The sequence below is a fragment of the Hypanus sabinus genome, chromosome 3 (assembly GCF_030144855.1).
Source record: "Hypanus sabinus isolate sHypSab1 chromosome 3, sHypSab1.hap1, whole genome shotgun sequence".
Classification (NCBI taxonomy): domain Eukaryota; kingdom Metazoa; phylum Chordata; class Chondrichthyes; order Myliobatiformes; family Dasyatidae; genus Hypanus; species Hypanus sabinus.
In genome coordinates this window covers 26,516,663-26,537,823 of record NC_082708.1, presented here as the reverse complement: position 1 = coordinate 26,537,823, position 21,161 = coordinate 26,516,663, and the positions used below count along the sequence as shown (strand labels likewise).

The 21,161-nt window shown below is 44.1% G+C and overlaps 1 protein-coding gene across 7 annotated transcripts in view; it reads left to right on the top strand.

The window, feature by feature from the left end:
- LOC132391118 (CRACD-like protein) overlaps positions 1-21,161 on the top strand; it is a 205,193-nt gene that overhangs the window by 91,045 nt on the left and 92,987 nt on the right. Inside the window, exon 1 of one of the 7 annotated variants that reach the window (XM_059963916.1) lies at positions 11,812-11,833. The exons of the other annotated variants lie outside the window; for them this stretch is intronic. The gene's annotated coding sequence lies outside the window, so the exon portion shown is untranslated. Of the gene's footprint in view, positions 1-11,811; positions 11,834-21,161 lie in introns of those variants that run through there. 7 annotated transcript variants of the gene reach the window in all.

Genomic DNA, 21,161 nt, shown 5'->3' with positions numbered 1-21,161 from the left:
GCCTGGAGATTTCAAATACTGCTCCCTTAGTCAAAAACATCCTCTGACAAGGACAGGGTCTGTCAGTCTATTTGCCTTTAGGCTTTCAGAAGGGCTGAAGTAATTTTGTTTTTTTTTGTACAGCCGATTTGCATTATTTTGGACATTATCTTAAAAGGTAAATGAATCGCGCTAAAGGAAAATGCGGTGGAGGTAGGGGTTGAAAATCTGTGCATTTAACAGCGATAGTGTTTACTGAGATTGATTGCCGTTGGGCAACAGTTTCTGTTCTTAGTTTGAGCTCTTTATAGGAGGGTGGAAAGTAACTCACTGATTTAAAAATAAAATGTTGATTTAGTCAATTGACCCTTTCAGTTGGACATTTTATTGTTGCCAGGTAAATCTATATCTGCTCTTAATAACCAGACGTTTATTCCCAGTGCAGGATTTCATTGAATTGAAGAGGGATCAGGGAACAGATTTATTAGGATGTTACTGGGACTGGAGGGCTAGTATTGTAAGGAGAAGCTGGATAGGCTTCTCCCTGGTTGTCCGATTGCTTCACTTGTTTAATGGGATTGCGTGGGAGTCTGACTGGCTGGACAATAGGCCAGATGAATGAATGTAACCCCCTATGTACCATGGCTTGTATTCCTGCACAACGCCCTAGTCAGATCCTGAGGATCCAGACCCAAATGCTGAAATACCATCTATGACACCACTTTTGTTAGTTAGAACCTTAGACTGTGATGAGTAGTTTTACAAGAGTGAGGTAGATCAGATGGTTGAGTGGTGATACAGCATTAATCTCACACTCAACATTAGTAAGACCAAGGACCTGATTGTGACTTCAGGAAAGGGAAATCAGGAGAACACACATCAGTCCTTATTGAGGGGTCAGTGGGCGAAAAGGTGAGCAGCTTCAAGTTCCTGAATGTTAACATCTCAGGATCTGACCTGGGACCAATGTACCAATATAATCATGAAGAAGGTGCACCAGAGGCCATATTTCATCTGAAGATGAGGGCCCTTAATGGTGGATGCTGCCTTCTTGAGGTGCCACCTTTTGAGGGTGCCCTCTCGTGAGGAAATTTGTGGCCATGATTGAGCTAGCTGAGTCTTACGACCCTCTTTAGCCTCTTCTGATCCTGTGCATTGAAGCCTCCATACTTTGCCACAATGCCTGCCCACTGATTCAAGACTACTCCTATCAGCCGACCTGGATCCCAGCCACAGCTGAGGTAACCTTGCTCAACTATACTGCACAGGGTCTTTCTAGGGGCTGGAGAATTGGGGGGGGGGGGGGTTCTTGAGAGCATTTGGAAGACTATGTGAGTTTCAGGGGTGCTGGTGTAGAAGCTGGATAGCAGAGGGTCTGCGGGAGGAGCTGGTTGGTCAGCTCAAGGGAGAAAGGCCTCAAATGTACTAGCATGCAAAAGAAGGAAGGGATATTGTAGATGTTGGTAATCAGAATCGGAAAAGGATTTTGTGCTTTCCTAGCATGTATGATGATAAAGTCTTCTCAGGCTTCCCTCCAGGTACGGGTATCGATTTTAACCAATGTTTTGATGACAAACTTTTCCATCTTCATCAGGGTTGATGCTTGTCTGTCCCTTCTGATTGCTCAATCCTCATCCATTCAGGTTTCCACTGTCCCACCTTGTTTACAATCGAATTCCAGTTCTTATTTAAAGTGAGATCTTTGTCTTTGTTAAAATTCTTTTCCTCTGGTTTTATCTCAATGGCTTCCTTCACCAGGCAGTCCCAAAAGCCATTGGCGTGGCACAGTAGTTTTGTGCCGTGGAAGTTGATCCTATTACCTTTGCAAATGGAATGTTCTGCTGCCGATTTCTCCAGGTAACCCATACAGCTCCACCTCCTGTGCTTAAGCTGTGATTTGAGCCTCCTTACGGGTTTGTGGATGGTATTAATCTGGTATTTCTTCAAGATCCTGGCGATCTTTCAAGAAACTGTGGAAATATGGGGAAGAGAGGTGGTAGTGACTCCCAACAGTTCTATGACCATCTGAACAGCATAATCCACGTATTCAATTTATGATGGAGATGGAGAAGAATGGTTGCCTCCCGTTCTTGGACATTCTAATGCGACGGAAACCAGACGGTAGCCTCGGACGTAGCGTCTATCAGAAACCCACTCACACGGACTTGTACCTCAACAATAACAGGCACCATCATGTCTCCCAATATAGAACAGTTCTTTCTACTTTAATTAACCTTGCAAAAACTATTTTGGACCTGGAGAGTCGTCTTAAGGAAGTAAAGACGATTATGTTACAATGTTCCTTCAGAATGGCTACAAGGTGAAGGAAATCAATTGGGACCTTAAAAGGGCTGACAGAACAACCAGGAAACCTGACAATGAGGAGGAACCTCTCCCTGCTGCCTGTCTTCCCTATATTTCCACGATTTCTGGAGAGTCCTGAAGAAACTCTGGATTAATACCATCCGCAATCCTGTAAGGAAGCACAAATCACAGCTTACGTGGATCAAAGATGACTTGGGACTCAAGATGGCTGGTGTTTACAGGATTCGCTGTGAATGCAGAGCAGCGTATATTGACCATACAAGGCACACAGTGGAACCCCACATCAGGGAGCACAGGACATTTGTGTTACCCAGAGAAATCGACAGTAGCAGAACATTGCATTCACAATGACCATAGGATTGTCTTTGACGGCACAAGGTTACTGTGATGCGCCAGTGGCTTTTGGGACCACATGATGAAGGAAGCCATTGAAATAAAACTAGAGAAAAAGAATTTTAACAAAGCTGAAGGTCTCGTTCCAAGTAAGAACTGAAAATAGATTTTAAACAGGGTGGGTCAGCAGAAACCTGATTGGTTAGTCCTCATCCAATCAGGAGGATTAGACGATGGGGGTATAAATACCACCAGACTAGACATACCTAGACTTAATCCCTGATGAAGATGGCAGAGGCTGTCGTCAAAATGTCTGTTAAAATCGATACTATCATTTGGCTGAAAGCTCGAGACGAGTTTATTAATCAGAATCAGGTTTATTATCACTGACATACAGTATATGTGAAATGTGTTGTTTTGTGACAGCAGTGCAGTTCAATGCATGAAATGTACTATAAATTACATTAAGCAATTCAGTGTATGTATATACACTGATGGTGGAGATGAAGAAGCTGTTTCTAAAATGTTGAGTGTGTGTCTTCAAACTCCTGCACCTGTTCCTTGACATTAGTAATGAGAGGAGGGCATGTCCTATGTGGTGTTGGGTCCTTCATGATGCACGCTGCCTTTTGGGGGCATTAAGTTTTGAAGATATTCTTGATGGAGGGGACACTAGTGCCCTCCCCTCCAAGGGTAGCCAGCCCACGATGGAGCTGGCTGAGTCTATCACCCTCTTTCGATTTTCTGAAAAGGTCTGAGCGAGGGTGGTAGGTGGCTTGATGTAAGACGCTGAAGGAGAGGGAATGATTAAAGGTGAGGGATCAGAAGAGTGGGGAGTTAGTGAGGAAGGGGCAGAGTACAAGGCAGCTGTGTGTGAGCCCACCTTGAAGTGAAGATGGTGACCCGAAGCACCAAGTCTGTCATGGACAGTCCCAATGACAACAAAGTCAAACATCTTTTCACTCCCGTACTCCATGAACTTTGACCCTGATGTTACCACCCACCATGAGCAAGAGATGACCAGCTCTGATAACAATGCAGTAGGTGCGTGATCTCCGTCAGGGAAGGTAAACTGGAAAAGGAATGTGGTGAGCTTTGTTACTGAGAATGAGCTCATGACACCCGCCCCATGGGATGAGTGAACTACTGATGACCTGGTTGACTCTCATGCTGAACCGGTACGTCACTGTCATCGGTGCACCTGCTCCATCCCTGGAAGCAATGGCTGAGTTTACAGAGGATATCTTCACCGACACTGACAAAACCTTGCCTCGCGTCCCAGAGGGAGAAGCACCAGTTGTCCTTGGCCAAGGGTGGAAAAGACTCCTTGCTCTCCATGCTCTGTTGTCATAACACAGTGAAGTGCCAGGAAGCATCATTTACGTAGAAATTTGACAAGGCCACGTCAATGGTTGGTCAGACTCCCAAGAACAGAAATGCTCTTCTGAACTCTGTTGTGACACGCAGGACATGTCCCCTTCTCTTTACCACCATCAGAGAGGAGGTTTAGGAACCTGAAGACACACGCTCAACATTTAAGGAACAAATTTCTGAATGGTCTATGAACACTACCATACTATTTTTCTCCCTTTTTGCACTACTTATTTAATTTTTAATGAATATATATCTCATTGTAACTTGTACATTAATATACATTTGTTTTGTATTGCCTGTATTGCTGCTGCAAAACAACAAATTTCACAACATATGTCAGTGATAATAAAACTGATCTGATTCTGAAGAGAAGACCAGGTGGATAGTGGAAAAGTAGTAAGATTTTCAGAGCTCCTTGATAGATGAGATCCTCAAACAGCTCAATGGAATCTGTAGCCGAAGACCTCTCACTGTGGAAGCGGAGCACATGGAAATGCGTTGGGAACAAGGAGTCAAAGAAAGCACCAAGATATAGAGTTATAGAACACTACTGCACAGAATCAGGCCCTTTGGCCCATCTAGTCCATACTGAACTGTTATTCTGCTTAGTCCCATTGACTCCATACCTGGACCATGGCCCTCCATATCCCTCCCATCTATGTACTTATCCAAACTTCTCTTAAATGTTGTAATTGAATCTGCAGTCACCACATCCACTGGCAGCCCATTCTGCACACTCACCACACTGAGTGAAGTTCCCCCTCAGTTTCCCCTTCACCTTTCACCCTTAACCTATGATCTCTAGTTCTAGTCTCACCCAACCTCAGTGCTTGCATTTACCCTATCTGTACTCCTCATAATTTTGTGTACCAGCATCAAATACTTCTGCAGCAACCCCACCCCCCCCACCTGAGTCTCTTACAATCAAGGGAATAAATTCCTGATGTATTCAACCTTAACATGTCCTTGAGTCCCAGAAACATCCTTGTAAATTATCTCCATACTCTTTGTGTGTCACCTCCCAAGCTGTCATAAATCTCCACCTTTGTGGAGAGGCTGTGGGACCCTCCTCAGTTATGTGAGAAGTTGGAGTGGGAGTACTCCACCCTTGATTCCAAGGGACTGTACTTTTTTAAAAAAAATGCTAACTTTGTTTCATTTTCCTCAAGGTTCTGCCCAACACCTTGAATCTTTTTCAGCATTTTCTGTTTTTATGCCTCGGGACTCTGAAATGCACCTGCCTCTGATTTTTTTCTTTTGCTTTTCCAATAACATAAAGTGAAAAACACTGTTTCAGCTCGGGGAAAAGATGACATTAGCTGTGCAGTATTAAGGAGTACAGCTGTAAACATAAGCTGTGGCGATAGATTTAAAAAATTTCCCCCCCAGCACACTGCAAGTTGCAATGTTTATCCAGCAAAACAGAAAAATACAGTGAAGGCAGATTTATTTGAAAGCTGTGTTCTTAGTGTTAAGCCGACCTTGTTTAGTTTGAGAATGGGAATAGTGTTGCCCATAGCATCAATAGGAGATTAGATTTGCTTGGAAATACTGTATCCAAATAAACAGGAAATAGAGATACCAAAAGTCACATCGTATCGCCCAAACAAAAGGAGCCAACAGAAAATTGTTCAGTCGATGGTTGAAGGGGAAAGCAATTTACTCAGCAAAAGATTGGCATCTAATGGGCCTATTCATCAACAAAATTACTCCTGCTTATAATGTAGCCGGAAAATGGGGAGGATCTTGATAGGGAGATCTAAAAGTAAGATTTTAAAGCTCATTTTGGATGTGGTGGTGGGGGGGGGGGGGTGGTGTTGGAGCTTTGCCTCTCTCATCTGAAGGGAACAGTAAGCTAATCTGGCTGCTAATTACAGAAAGCAGGCGGGAGTCCTTGCTTTTGTGAACCCTTGCTGAGCCACATTGCAGTTCACTGTTGCCAGCTTTTTGTTTCGATCTCGCAAGGGCTTGTGTCGGGCGCTAACGTGGCCAGATTCTACCGCTATCTGCAAGCTGATGGGAGGTCAGTGAACTGTGAATGGGATAAAATGTCACAACTTGGGTGCGTAATGCATTATGAGTGCATGAACTTTCCCTAATGGCCTTTTTATCCCTCTCTCACACAGTGCTCAGAGTGCGTAAAATGTGATTTTTGCAATATCATCAGAGCTGTGCTTCGCCAAAGCTGCACGATAAACTCTTATCGATTGACTGCTCAGTACACATTGTTAAAATTTACTTGAATATTCTTTCTGAAGATCTTTTGCTTTAATTTAGTCTAGAACAATCTGATAAGACTAGCGATACTTACCCTGGTAAGAACAAATTGGCAATGTCTGCATATTTTTGTTGCGAGCACAGTCTGTAAACTCAAATCACTGCCGTCTGTGTAAAGTGGAGCTGTCAAAACCTATAAGACATGGTTTAGTAATCCAATGGCCAGAAGCAAACTGGGTTGTATTTATGCTGACTTAACAGGATGTAATTACAGAAGAGCAAGAAACTTATAAGAATGTTCTTCTGTAATTTTTTTTGGGGCAAATAATTGCGGTTGAACGTTATATTTGTGTGTGCAATAGTATTTTGATTATGCTGTTTTGTTTGATATGCAGGTTTAAGAAATTTGCTTTGAACTTTGAACTAACTGTGATTATGCACAGAATGGCAGAGCATATTCAATGGGCTAAATGGCCTGTGTCTTATGATCTCATGGTTTTCTATTCACCTCTGGTGCTGTTCGCGTGGCTTTGCATTTTCTCCTTGTACTGCATGGTGGTTTCCTCTCATGTCAAAGTGGCAGGTTGCTAAGTTATCTGGCCACTGTGAATTGCCCCCCCCCCCCCCCATGTGTAAGTGAGTGGTAGAAGTTGGATAGAATTGATGGAAATGCAAAGTGAATAGGTTAGAGAGAAAATGAGTAGGAAATGGATTTGCCCTACTAGCTGGCATTGACTTGTTGAGCCAAAAGGCAATGTGGTTTAATGGGGACACCGCAGAGAGTGAGAGAGACTGTCTGCAGAAGCTGGAAATCTGGAGCAACGCGCACAAAATGCTGGAAGAGTTTAGCAGGTCAGGAAGCCTCAATGGAGGGGGAATGAACTATTGGCAGTTCAGGTCAAGAGTCTTCATCAGGACTTTTCCTCCAGCATTTTGCCTGTGTTGCTCTAGAATTCCAGCATCTGCTGAACCTCTTGCGTTTCTGTTTCCCTGCTCTACTGTGAAGTCGCCTCGATGTGTGCCTACCCTGAAGAAGTTTTCCTGCTCTTTTTGATAGGAGCTTAGTGGGATCCTCTTGCTCTCTACTCCCTTTCTGTGATCTCAGATGATCTCTGGTTCTTTGACCACATGTTCTCCTGAGCAGGGGTTCCCAACCATTTTTTACGCCATGAACCAATGCCATTAAGCAAGGGGTCCATGGACCCCAGGTTGGGAACCCCTGACCTGGAGGCCCGATGAAGTCATTTCCCTCCATAGATTCTGCCTGACCTGCTGCGTTCCTCCGGCCTCTTGCGTGTGATGTGTGCTGACATCCTAAGCTTGGATGAAGCAGCAGTTAGTTTTCTAGATAATGCAGACTGGGTAGAGAAAAGACTAGTGGAAGTATTGGTGAAAATGGAAAGCTCATTGCCTTGGCTAACTTGCTGACTGAGGCACCAAGAACAGGAAAGTTGGATTAATCTGGTTTATTTTGGGCTGCCATGGACACAATAGGTTACATTGTTGCCTCCTGTAAGTACACTGCTGGAGAAATTCCAACATTTATATTGCGCTATTGAAGCAAGCCAGTGGATGTATGGGCCCACACCTCCCTTGAGTCATCTTGGGACTATTCAAGTAAAACAACATGGGTTGCCATAACTGCATATTTATAAACACTTATTTAAAAAAATGTCTGTCACCACGCAAGGCTCTTGATAAGAGGATGCAATAAAAATTGCTGATTACCTGCACTTAGTGGTATCCCGGGAATAGCTTTATACTATTTGTTTTCCAGCAGTTTTAGTGTTTATTGTTTTCAATCCTTTTGTAACTCGGATGTCAGTAAGTGCCAGCAGACATGGCACGGGCAGCCTGAGATATCTGGGAGGTCCAGGCTGATCCATTCTAGACCTGATGTCTCTTCCAAAGGATACACTCCTGACACCAGTCCCTTTGTGCAGTACGTATAAAGCATGAGTCTGCAGCCGCAGCCAAGAACCTCCCGGTCCACCCTTTCAGTTCCTTCATTGACAAGTTTTTCACATTGACTGCCACACTGAACCCAGATGCAGGGTGGAGGAGCAGCACCTCATACCCCACCTTGGTAGTTTTCAACCTGGTATGATCAACTTTTATTTCCCCAACTTCTTGAAGCATAATCTCTCTCTTTTTCTTTATTCCTTCCCTAACCCTTTGTTTTCCCTCATTCTCTTCTGCTGACCCATCCTCACGATTTGCACATCTCTCTCTTATTCCACACCTCCTTCTCTTATTTTATCCGATTCCTTCTTCCGCAGCTCTTTGCCTTTTCCATCTATCCCCATCTCGACCAGTGCGGCCCAACCCAATGAATTCCTCCTGCATTTTCGTTGTTGCTGCATTTAGTGCTTTCTGCTTCCGGAATTGAGTATTAAAGTTATTTCATTCTGTACGCGTAGCTAGGTCCCATTAATTTTGGTTGGGTTGTGCAGACTCGAGGGCTTCTGTTTAGCTTTGTTCATCCTGCCTGTTATTTCTTCAAAGACTTCCAACAGATTTGTCAGACAAGATTTCCCCTTAAGGAAACCATGTTGATTTTGGCCTATTTTATGCTGTGCGTCCAAATGCCCTGAAACTTCATCCTTGATAATGGACGCTAACATCTTACCAAATGCACTGAAGTCAGGGTAACTGACTATAATTTCCCATCTTTTGTCTCACTCCCTTCTGAAAATGGAGTGACATTTGTGATTTTCCAGTTCTCCAGAACCATTCCAGACTCTAGTGATTCTTGAAAGATCACTACTAATGCCTTCCCAATCTCTCCAGCTACCTCTTTCAGAACTGTGCGGTTCGTTCATCTGATCCATGTGACTTGTCTAACTTCAGATGTTTCAGCTTCCCGTGCACTTTTTCCTTAGTAATAGTGACTACATCCACTTCTGCTCCCTGAGTCTCAAATTTCTGACATACTGCTGGTGCTTTTTACAGTGAAGACATGCACAAGATACTTATTCAATTCATCTGCAGTTTGTGTGTCCCCCATTGCTACCTCTCCAGTGGTCTGATGTCCAGCCTTTCCTCTTTTTTTATACTGTATCTGAAAACTTTTGCTGTCATGTTTTATATTATTGGCTAACTTGCCTTCATATCTAATTTTTTCTGTCCTAATTGCTTTAGTTGCCTTCTGTTAACTTTTAAAAGCCACTGTTTGGAGGCCTATATATAACTCTTCCTTTGCTCTTATGGTTTCTTAACTCTACCCACAAGATTTTGCATCTTCTGATTCTATGTTGCGTCTTTCTGTGGATTTGATTCACAAGAATGCTTCTGGGAATGAAAGGGTTATCATATGAGGAATGTTTGATAGCCCTGGGTCTATAATCACTGCAATTTAGAAGGATGAGTGAGGATCTCATTGAAACTTTTTGAATGTTGAACGGCCTAGACAAAGTAGATATAGAAAGGATGTTTCCCATGATGGGGGAGTCTAGGATAAGAGGTTACAGCCGCTGGATAGAGATGTGGAGAAATTTCTTTAGCTAGAGGGTAGTGAATTTGTGGAATTTATTACCCCAGGCAGCTGTGGAGGCCAGGTCATTGGGAGTATTCAAGACAGAGTTTGAATGGTTCCTGATTGGACATGTTATCAAAGACCATGAGGAGAAGGCTGGAGAGTGGGGCTGTGGGGGGGGGGGGGGGAAGATAGAATCAGCCATGAATAAATGGTGGAGCAGACTCAGTGGGCCAAATGGCCTAATTCTGCTCCTATGTCTTATGGTCTTATGATTTAATCTTTATACCTGGAGAGCCACCCCACCTCCTCTGCCCAGCTGCCTGCCTTTTCAATAGTATGTACTGTATATCCTTAGATGTTAAGCTCTCAGCTGTGATCCTTTTTCAGCCGTGACTCAATGATGCCAGTCACTCAGTCATACCTGCCAAGTTCTAACTGTACTATAAGCACATCTACCTTATTTTGTGTATTTTATGCATGCATGTATAAAATTTTCAATCCTGTATTCACCATTCTTCTCAAATTTGTTTCCATGTTGCCTGATGTTAACTTCTTAGCTTTTTAAACTTTGTCTTATTCTTTATTCTAGAGACTTTAGTAATCTTTCTTGCACTCTCCTTCCCTTTTACTTTACTTGTACTTTTCTAAGCTATTGAACCCACTCCTACTGTTGTTTAAAGCCCTGTCCACAATCATAGTTATGTGATTTGCTAAGACCTAGTATCACATGGTTCAGGTGGAGCCCATCCCATCGGAACAATTCCCTCCTTCCCCAGTGCCCCAGGAATTCAAGCCCAGTTCTCTCACAGTGCACACTTACAGTAACTCTGATTTTATTAACCCTGTGTCAAATTGTACGTGGCCCTGGTGACAATCCAGAGATAATTAGATTTTTGATCCTTCATTTTAATTTAGTCCCTGGCTGCTCAAATTCCCTGAGCTCTTTCCCTCTTTCCTTGTTCTTCCTATGTCATTGGTACCCACGTGGACCACAACAACTGGATCTTCCTCCCATTACCACCCCCCACCCACCCCCACCACTGCCCACGCTCCTGTTTCCTCTGCAGGTCAGATGAGATGCCCTAAAGAGTACTAGGCAGACATTAATGTCTTCAGGACTCTCAATCATTGCAACAGAGAATTGTGTCTATTTCCCAATTATACTATCTACAACTAGAACTAAATTTCTCTTCCTTGCCCCTCTTGATGGGTTCCCTGAACCACATGGCCACAGTTCAGTCTGTCCCCACTTTCATCCACACAGGGAGCAACAGCTGGACAAGTTCAAGGGTTGAGGCTCCTCCAGCACTACTCTGGGACCCTCCTACCTGCCTCACTTGCAGTTACACTGTCTTGTCCCTCAAGTAGTTAAGCCAATGAGTATGACTGCCCCATGAAACAGAGGATCCAGGTAACTCTCCCCTCCCTGATGCATTTTAGTGTTTGAAGCTCAGATCTCAGGTCATCAACTGAGTTCCTCGAGCAGCCGACACCTGCTGCAGATGTGGTGACCAGGAACCGCGATGGGGTCTGCCAGCTCCTGCATTATGCACCTACAACACATCACCTGATTCTGCATTAACTAGATTAGTTGAAGTTTGGTGGCTTTTTATTTAACTACTGTACAAAAGCCTTGCCTGCTCGTCACCTGTGCTTCCTCGCTGAAGCCTCTTGAGCCAAAGCCTCAGATTCCCACTCCTGCACTGGCCCACTCACATAGTGGCTGCACCTTGTTGCAATGCCACTTTGTTATTAGCTGAGTTGCCACACACTTAGCCAATCACACTCTTTTAAAAATATTATGTTTACTGATATTTACTATTTGACTAAGTTCATACACCTTAAGGATTACAAAAATCAGAAGTCATTGCATTAGTAGGTTCCTATCTTAGTTGGTGTGGGCCGGCTGGTGGTGTAGTGGGATCAGCACTGGACTTCAAGGCAGATGGTCCTGAGTTCAAATCCAACCTGGGCAGCAGCAGTATCTCCACGGAAGAAAGGCCTTCTGTATTTTGCCATGAAAACCCTATGGACCCTATAGTCCATGAGGCCACGAAGAGTTGGACTTGACTTAACAACAACAACAAAATCTTAGTTGGTACCTGCATCACCTACGATCCATACCAGGTTAGTTTCAAACATGAGATCTGCAAAACTCAAGCAATAAATTACAATATAAATGAAAGCCAATAATTCTTTTTTAAACACTAATTTCAAGTGCTTAATTAAAGATCTTTTAGTTAATGGGTTTTCTCAAATGTACTTGCCAGGTATTCTGCAAAGAAAATTTGCTAATTCTGTGGATTTATGCAACGGCTTAATGCTTTCAGAGACTGGACTCCAATAATTGGCAGCAGGTGACAACTAGTTTTGAACATCAATCTAATAGTAGGTCCCAAATTATTGACGTCAACCTTGGAAGACAGCTGGAGAGTTATAACGGCAATAGTGTGCAGTAGCATTGCTAATGCAATGCATCTTGAAGGTACAGCTCAGGAAATTTAATAACAATGCCCAAGATGTGAATAAGGGCTGAACAGTTAGTAACAAGAAGGCAATAAATTTATACTAATCAGCAGAAGAACCCAAGGCAAAATGAGGAGCCTTCTCTTTGAATGCGGCATTGCAGTGCACTCTCTGAAAGGTGATTGAAATGGTCTCAATAATGTTTAGAAGGGATTGCAGGGGAGTGGATTAACTCTTTCAATACACTGGCATAGGCAGGAAGGATTGAAAGTATCATTTTGCAAGAAATTGCCTATTTCTGCTCTGTTGTCTTAAGATCTTCAGCTGCTCCCACTTGCTTGGATTGTTGTCACTATGGAGGTCAAACTTCCACTGACACAATTTCTTTTTTTAAAATTGTCTTTCTGACCACACCAGCATAAAGTTCTGCAGATGTAAATTTTCAGCAGCACACACAAAATGCACAGGAACTAAGCAGGTCAGGCAGCATCCTAAGAGGGAAATGAACAGTCAACGTTTCAGGCCAAAACCCTTCATCAATCCTCAAGGGGCGCATCCTCAGAGATGCTGCTTGTTCTGCAGAATTCTGCTAGTACTTTGTGCGTGTGCAGCAGATCTCTGTCCTGCCTCCTAGTTTTCTGCCCACTGCTGCCTCAGGGAAGACTCTCATATGTATCCTGTGCAGAAACTACTTCAACCACCTTACTAGAATGAGAAGCTTTGGCTTTTCTGGCTTCTGACGTGCTGGAGCTGCATACAAAATCCTTGTAAAGTTGTTGAGTCAGTTTACCTGGACTACCACATTGAGAGAGTGGTTGAAATTCTTCCTGTCATGTCTATCCCATCTTGCCTGCAGCAGCATCTTAAAAGGGTACAGATAGAATGGGATCTCTGAACTGAATGGCTTGCTGGACCACTTAAGTGTTGGTTAAGAGTCAACCTCATTGGCGCGTTTGGAGATAAAGACTAGATAAGGCTGGCAGGTTTCCTTCCTTGAAGGCCTTTATTGAATCATGAGAAGTTTGCAATTATCAACTTAGTATCACCTTCTAGTCATAAATCTACAATCTTTTTTATTCCTTTTTTGTTTATTTCAACCACATTCCAGATGGTTTGGCTATATTTAGAGTAGAGGTGATAGGTTCTTGATTCATAAGCGGATCAAAAGTTATGGGGAGAAGGCAGGAGAATGAGATTGAGAGCCATGAAGGAATGGCCTGATTCTGCCCCTATAAGGAAAAGCTCCTTGCCTGATCTAGTTTCCTTCACCAGTTCCTCTCCCCTGGCTGTTTGCACTCTTCCACTTGAGGCAGCAGGAGCACGGTAGATGGAGATGCTACCTCTAGCTCCAGTAACTAGGGTTCAATCCTCACCTCTGCCACTATTCATGGACTTTTCACATTCTCCCTGTGACTGTGTGTATTTCCCTGTTTGCTCGGTTTCCTCCAACATTTTTAAGAAATCTGACTGGTAGGGTTAATTAGCCACTAGCTTGTACGTGAGTGGTAAAGTCTGGGAAGAGTTAAAGCAAGGGTGAAGGTAAATGGGTAGCAATAAACAGTCCACTGGAGGAGCCTTGTGGTTTGAGCAACATCTTTGGAGCAGGGCTGGGGTAGGGACCAGCCCTCTTCGACACTGCCTGTCAAAGAGACATAGAAACAGGCCCTTTGGCCCCTCTAGTCTGTGCCAATCTATTAATCTGCTTAGTTCCTGAATAGCTCTCCATACCCCTCCAATCCATGTACCCATCCAAATGAGAGAGGTAAGTCTTCACGGTAGAACCGTATGATGGAGACTTCACGGTAGAACCGTATGATGGAGACACAAGAGATTGTGGATGCTGGAGTGTGGAGATTGTTGCTCTATGTTCCAGCATCTGTATTCTCTGTGTTAAGTAGGTGATTTGGTGTTTGGTGGCTGGCACAGTGTGCCCAGAGTTATATATACTGGTAATTCTCTATACAGTAGCTTCTTGGGTGGTCTTTCATTGATTCTGATATAGTTAATAGTTAATATTTTCATAGATTTCTTGAGTATGCCCACAAGAAAATGAACCTCAGGGTTGTATATGGTGACATTATGTACTTTGATAGTAAAACTTACTTGAACTTTGAGCAGCTGAGCAGATACAATGAGAGCCAAGCAGGTACTGGGATATGGGCAGAAAACACTTGGTTTCAGCATGATGTGTAAACCTCTTTACCGAAGCTGCACAATCTTGCAAACCGACGGCAGCAGCAGGTGCCAGAGGAGGGGAAGCAAGGTGTCCCAGAACCCGAGGGCCATGGTGGAGCCTGGAGAGGAGTGGCAGAAAGAATGCAGGAGGAAAGCGGTACACGAGTGACGCCCCTGCCCCTGCCCAGTATCCACAATCTCACCTATGGCGGATGTAATCAATAGCCACCTGGGGTGTAAGAGATTTCCTAATAGAGAGACTGATTTAATCTGCAAAATAACAGTTCTAGTGCAAGCCAAGTCATTCTGAAGACTAGTATAATGTACCAATAATTAGCCAAGAAAGGCTAGATAATGTCTGAAATTCCCTTGAATCCTGCTGTGTAGATTCACCTGTAGTGAACGTAAAACATGAGTGAATTGACCACAGCTCAACAAATACTTTCTAAAATGTCTCTCTCCATTTGAGTGGCACCATGAGCAGATAAAAATGTTTCGTGCAAGGATTGACATATGCTTAACATATGTTGTGAGGGAAATTAATTAGCTTTTGATGTTGCTCTGTTGTGCAAGGAGTCTCACTCCTGGAGGAGGTTATTCCTGAAGTTTCTTTTCTGCGACAGCCTGGCTGTTTTCCTTGCACATCTGATGCACCAGACCTTCTGGCAAGTGTCTAATATTCCACAAGGACAGAAAGCAGGAGCAGGAATAGGCTACTGTCCTCTCGAGCCTGACCACTGGGCTAAAAACAGTGTCTGTCTCACTTTTTAGACCACTGAATGGACATCTTATATAACAAGGTGGACTCTTGACCTCCTAATCTACCTTGCTATGGCCTTCTACTTTATGGTCTGCCTGCACAGTACTTTTAGTACCTCAGTGTAAAATTGTGTAATGTACACTGTAGATGACATGCAAAATAGCTTTTCACTGTCTGTCAGTACATATGACATTAATAAGCCGATATTCCCATTCAATGTGATCATGGCTTCACATCATGCATGATGGTCCCAACTCCTCTTCTGTGCCAGTTTGCCATAACCCTCAATTCCCCCAACTTTCAAGAATCTATCTACCTCTACATTAAATAGATCTAGTCGTCATAACTCTGAGATGGAGAATGCCAGATATTTCCATGTATCTTTGTTTTGAATGACCAGCCATTTGTGACTATGTTCCCTTGTTTGAAGCTTTCCCAATAGTGAAAAACGGCTCAGCATCTGCCTCTGCCTTCTTGTGTCTCTTCAGGATCTCTGTTATTTCCATAAGGTCACCGCTCTTCATTCTAAACAAATAGTACACGTCTCTTCATGGGATGATTCTCTCGTCCCAGGAACTAAACTTGTTAATCACTTTTGGATTGCCTCCAATGCTACGATAACTTTCAGTAGTTCAAGGGATCAAACTGTTGAAGACCAGGAATACACTTCTCCTTGAGTGGGTGTGGGAGCTGCCAACCTCTGCCTTTCATTTTCGGTATCTTCCACACCAGCTAGAATATGTACTGTACTGTGTAAAGGATGTGTTTTGAGGACTGCTGTTCTTTTCTGGCTGCTGTCCAGTAAGGTGTTTGGGGGGATGCTTGAAGTTAGGTGAGATCCCATTGGAAACAACACTGGTTCTGGTATCTGTGTGTAAGTTGCATTGTTTGTGTGCCTGACACCAGACTGCCAAATCAGATGCACTATTTCAAGCTATGTCATGGGATAAGGTTATCAGGCAGGCTGAGGAAAAAGGGGAAAAGAACTGTAGATACTGGAAATCTGAAATAAAAACAGCAACTGTTGGAAACGCTCACTATATGCAGCACCTGTGGGCAGAGAGGTGGATTTAAAATTTCAGATCCAAGACTATGCACACTTTCACACTTCAGTCTTCACAGATACAGAGAAATATCCATGTGCTGAGTTTCCTTGAAGATATGCAACATTCTTATTGTCCTGGGACTCTCTGGCCCATGACAGCTGAAAATAGAGAAGGAGCATTTGGTTGGCATTAAAAATACACAACGCCATGAATTTAGGGCACATGCGTGCACCTGCTGTAGACAGCAGAAGAACCTCATAAAACTACCCACCTGCCTGCCTTGTCTGTTGCAGTCTGCCCCATCTGGGGAATGTTCTGTGGTTCTTGCAGTAGCCCCATTAGCCACCTCAGAACCTTCAAATCTGGGCTAGGTGTAAATCTTCCTTGACCTTAAGGTACTGCCTAAGAAGGAGGAATGTCCTAAATGCTCTTTTCAACAAGGACATGGTGAAATGCATATTATTTTTTGAGGATCTTAGTTTAGCATTAGCAGTAAATGCAACTTTGCTCACCTGAGCTAATGTCCAGAAGTTTGTGCCTTAAGGCAATGTGATGTTGCCCCAGTGTCCTCTGGCACAGTGTGGGAAGAAACGGTTAGAACACTGGCCAAATGAGATGGGTTACCCAGTGACTGGACAAGGATTGTGTATTTGAGAGCTTGATCTTGGAATTTTTATTAAAAACTGAAACATAAAGGGAAATAAGCATCAGAAAATCCTGAGGTGTGACAGAGGAAAGAGGACTTCTAGACCTGCTTGTTCAATCACACAGAAGGTGCTAGAGGTCAGGTGCCATACTGTATGTGGAGGGAAATAAACAGTCAACTTTTCGGACCAAGATCCTTCATCAGGACTGGAAAGAAGGAGAAGAAACTAAAACTAAGATGCCTGCTGAGTTTCTCCATCATTCTGTGTACGCTGTTCAAGATTTCCAGCATCTACAATATCTATTGTGTCCGGTTACACAATATACACCAAGTTTCCTAGTCTTGGCATGATAATACCCACCTGCCATCTTCTTGGCTCCAGTGGCTGAGGTGGCTAAAACAGACACTGGAGGCCCATGTTCCAGTTGCTTTAATATAATGAGAAGACTACCATCTCAACAACACCTAACAAGCATATCATAAAATCATAGAATCGATGAGCCTATGTACACTACTTCGCTATTCCTCTTTTGCACTGTTTATTTTTTTTAATCATAACTTATTATTTTTTATTCTTGCACTATATTGCTGCCACAGAACAGATTTCACAACATTTCTCAGTGATAATAAATCGGATTCTGAGTCATACACCACAGAAAAAGGCCCTTCAGCCCACCATGTGTATGCTGCCCATAGTATAGATGAGCTTTATTTGTCAAACGCACATTGAAGTGCACCATTTTGCATCAGCGACCAACACAGTCTGAAGATTGTGCTGGGGGAAGCCTGCAGGTGTTGCTGTGCTTCCAGCACCAACGTATCACACGCAAAGCTCACTAACCCTAATCTGTACATCTTCAGAACGTGGGAGGAAGCTGTAGCACGCAGAGGAAACCCACGGCATCGGGGGAGAGCATGCAAACTCCTTACAGACTCGGTGATTGCTGACGTTGTAAAGTGTGGTACTAACTGCTACACTACCAGAATAGGGCTTATACACCACTGTACCGCCCTGTGCTCATCTATATTAGTCCCGTTTACCCACATATGTCATCTTTGCTTTGGTGATTTGGGTCACACGTGATCCGTCTCGTGCTGGACTTGTGGCTGCATCGTTCTTTGAGGATCAAGTTGCTCCCATTGACCTGAAGTCTTGGTTCAGTGAAAGGAAGTTGAGCATAGCTCTCCACATCACATCCTGTGACCCTATCCCCAACATTACTCTGCCGGCCTTTAATGACTGGTTTTGCCATAGGCCTGTTTTGCTTTTTTTCAATGGCTCTGGTAATTTTATCAGAGACATCTGAAAACAGACAAACCTGATTTAAGTAAAATAAAAGAAACTAAAATTATCGCGGGTAGGATGGGGAAACTTAGTAAGTTTATTTATAACATGTTACACAGGTATTTGAAAATAACCAAAAAGCTCTATTAAACCTTTGAAGATCAGGTGTCCATTTCAGATGGGCATGATTGCTCCAGATGTATCGACTATTAATCCCGTCAGCTGTGTGCGTTGTGGAGTGCTTCTGAATTTGGTGTTGAGGTTACAGGTGTGCTAGGTCAGATGCACCTGACCCTGGCGTGTCCTGTGCTCCCTCACTGAGCTACTGGCAAAGTTCTGAATGTGTTGCTGCACACTTTGCAATCATTCATGGGTATCTTGGGAGCTCCCAACCACCCGACAACAGGCTTCGTCCCAGTATTTTCAGATTAAATCCCAACTCAGTCATATGACACTTTCAAAGCTTCAGGAAACATCGATTACACATTTCCTGTCTCCAGGGTGGATTCTTGATTGTCCTACCCAACTGCTTACAAGCCCCAGGCAAAGGTGCTTTACAGCTGTAGGATTTGCCTAGAATTCCAAGAGGAACAATAGGATTTTCCTCATATATATTGGAAGAAGGATAGATGATTAATGTCCAACTTACATTTAAGTGTCACAATAATTTTTGAGTGCCACAACTAATAGGTGTATCATTTTGATAAAAAAGCACCATCTTATTTTAAAGTCCCTTAGGGTTTACGGATGATAAAAATTAACAGTAGTTTAATACACTTGATAACGATTGCACTCTTTCTGGAATCTTAAACTAGCTGAATTGAATCTAAATAAATTCAGCTAATGGGATGGTGCATTGTTTGAGGACCTTTCCACACTTAGAAGATCTCTGAATTTAGGAGATTTAGTTTCCTTTTTCTCTTATTACAGCTTAATGAGCTGTGTCTCGAACTGTATACGTTATACACCCAGTGGCCATTTTATTAGGCGCCTCCTGTATGTTTGCGGTCTTCTGCTGCTATTGCCTGTCCTATTCAAGGCTCAATGTGCTGTGCATTCAGAGATGCTCTTTTGTACACCATTGTTGTAATGTGTGGTTACTTGAGTTATTGTCATCTTCCTTTCAGACTGGGTGTTGTCCTCTGACCTCGCGCCCACAGAACTTCCACTCTCTGGATTTTTTCTGGTTCCTCTTTCCCCTTCCTGAAGTCACTAATCATTTCCTCAGTTTTGCTGATGTTGAGCGAGAGTTTTTTGTTGCGACTCCGCTCAACCAGGTGCCCTAACTCGCTCCAGCAAGCTAACTCATGATTCGTCCAACAGCACAGTGTCACTGGCAAATAGGAAGATGGCATTAGAGCTGCGCTTAGCCACGCGATGTGGGCATAGAGAGTAGAGCAGGGAGCTTTGAAGTGTCTTTGTTGGTAATCAGCGAGGAGGACAGGTTACCAATCGTCAGTGATTGAGGTCTGCCGATGAGGAAGTCGAGTATCCAGTTACAGAGGGAGGTACAGAGGCCCAGGTCTTGAAGCTTGATGATGAGTTTGGATGGGATGATTCTGTTGGACTCCAAGTTGTAGTTGGTGAACAGCAGCCTGACATATGAGTTCCTGTTGTTCAGATGATCCAGAGCAGAGTGAAGGGCCAGAGAAATCACATCTGCTGTGGCAGTAGACAAACTGGAGCAGATACAATGAGATCAGCCATGATGCTGTTCTTAATTCTTACATTCAGATATTCTCCCTCATGATTTGACTGTAATGTTAAGGATGTAAAATGAAGGGCTTTCAAAAAGGTGCTGGTCCTTAAAATAGAAAAGAGATTTGGAACAGAAAAAAAGATGAGTAAAGTGGGATAGGAGGAAATAACATACATGACGCAATGATCCAGTATAATAACTGATTTAAATTGAGCAGGTGAAGGTGGTGATGCACCATCAATAACTCACTCTGAGACGTAAGGCGAGATATCGGCTTTTATTGACTGAAGAAGGAACCAGCAGTGAGTGACCATCATACTACATCCTGGAGAATGAGGCAGAGGATCAGACCTCGATCGCCTTTATACAGGGGCATGTGGGAGGAGCCACAGGAGCAGTCAGAAGGGGGCGTGTCCAGACAGGCACATAGTTCACCACATTCACCCCCCCTTTGTTTGAAAGAGTCCCCATGTGGCGAAGTTTCTTACAGGTCAAGTCTATCAGGTGGTCGAATCTGTCGCTGCGATCTACGTAGCACTGACTGTGATTGCACCGATGCCGGCAACATTGGTGATTGCACAGGAGACGGAGGTTGTGCTGGTTCCAGCTCATGCATGTGCAAGGCACCTGGTATATAAGTGTCATGAGGAGTCCATGTAGGGCCTGGTGAGCACGGTGTCACCTCGGGTACAGGGTTCATAGTTACCGGGGAGTGTTCGGGGTAGTGGTCTGCTGCACCTGCGGGTGCCAGGTCGCGGTTGGAGACCGTGTCCTCTCGCCCATCAGGTAAGACCACGTAAGCATACTGGGGGTTCGCACGCAGAAGGTGAACCCTCTCGACCTGCGGGGAGTATTTATTGCTCCTCACATGTTTCCGGAGCAGCACTGGCCCCGGGGACGTCAGCCAAACCGGTAGAGTGGTCCCAGTGACAGACTTCCTGGGAAAAGAGAATAGGAGTTTGTGGGGGGGGGGGGCCACCATCCGACCACCTGGGCCCTCCAAGGGCTTGTGCTTGGCTCAATGATCCCCTCCCTGAGCAGCCGCTGCACCTCTGACTGAATGAAGGCCCTGTCCCCCGCACTGTACCTCCTGCTTTTAGTCGCCACTGGTTTACAGTCGGGGTCAGGTTGGCGAACAGCGGTGGGGGAGGGACCTGGAGAGTGGAGAGACTGCAAGTGGTGTTGGTAGCGCAGCTGTCCTGCTGGATGGGATGTGTGTGTCGCTGTGTGTGTGTGGTCAGTAGTGATGAAGTCCCACAGAACTGAGGATTCCGGACAGTGAGTGGTGGGAGGGGCCCGTCATATGCCATAGTCACACTTTCGAGATGGCTCTGGAAGTCCAGCCCCAATAGCACAGGTGCGCACAGTTGAGGCATGA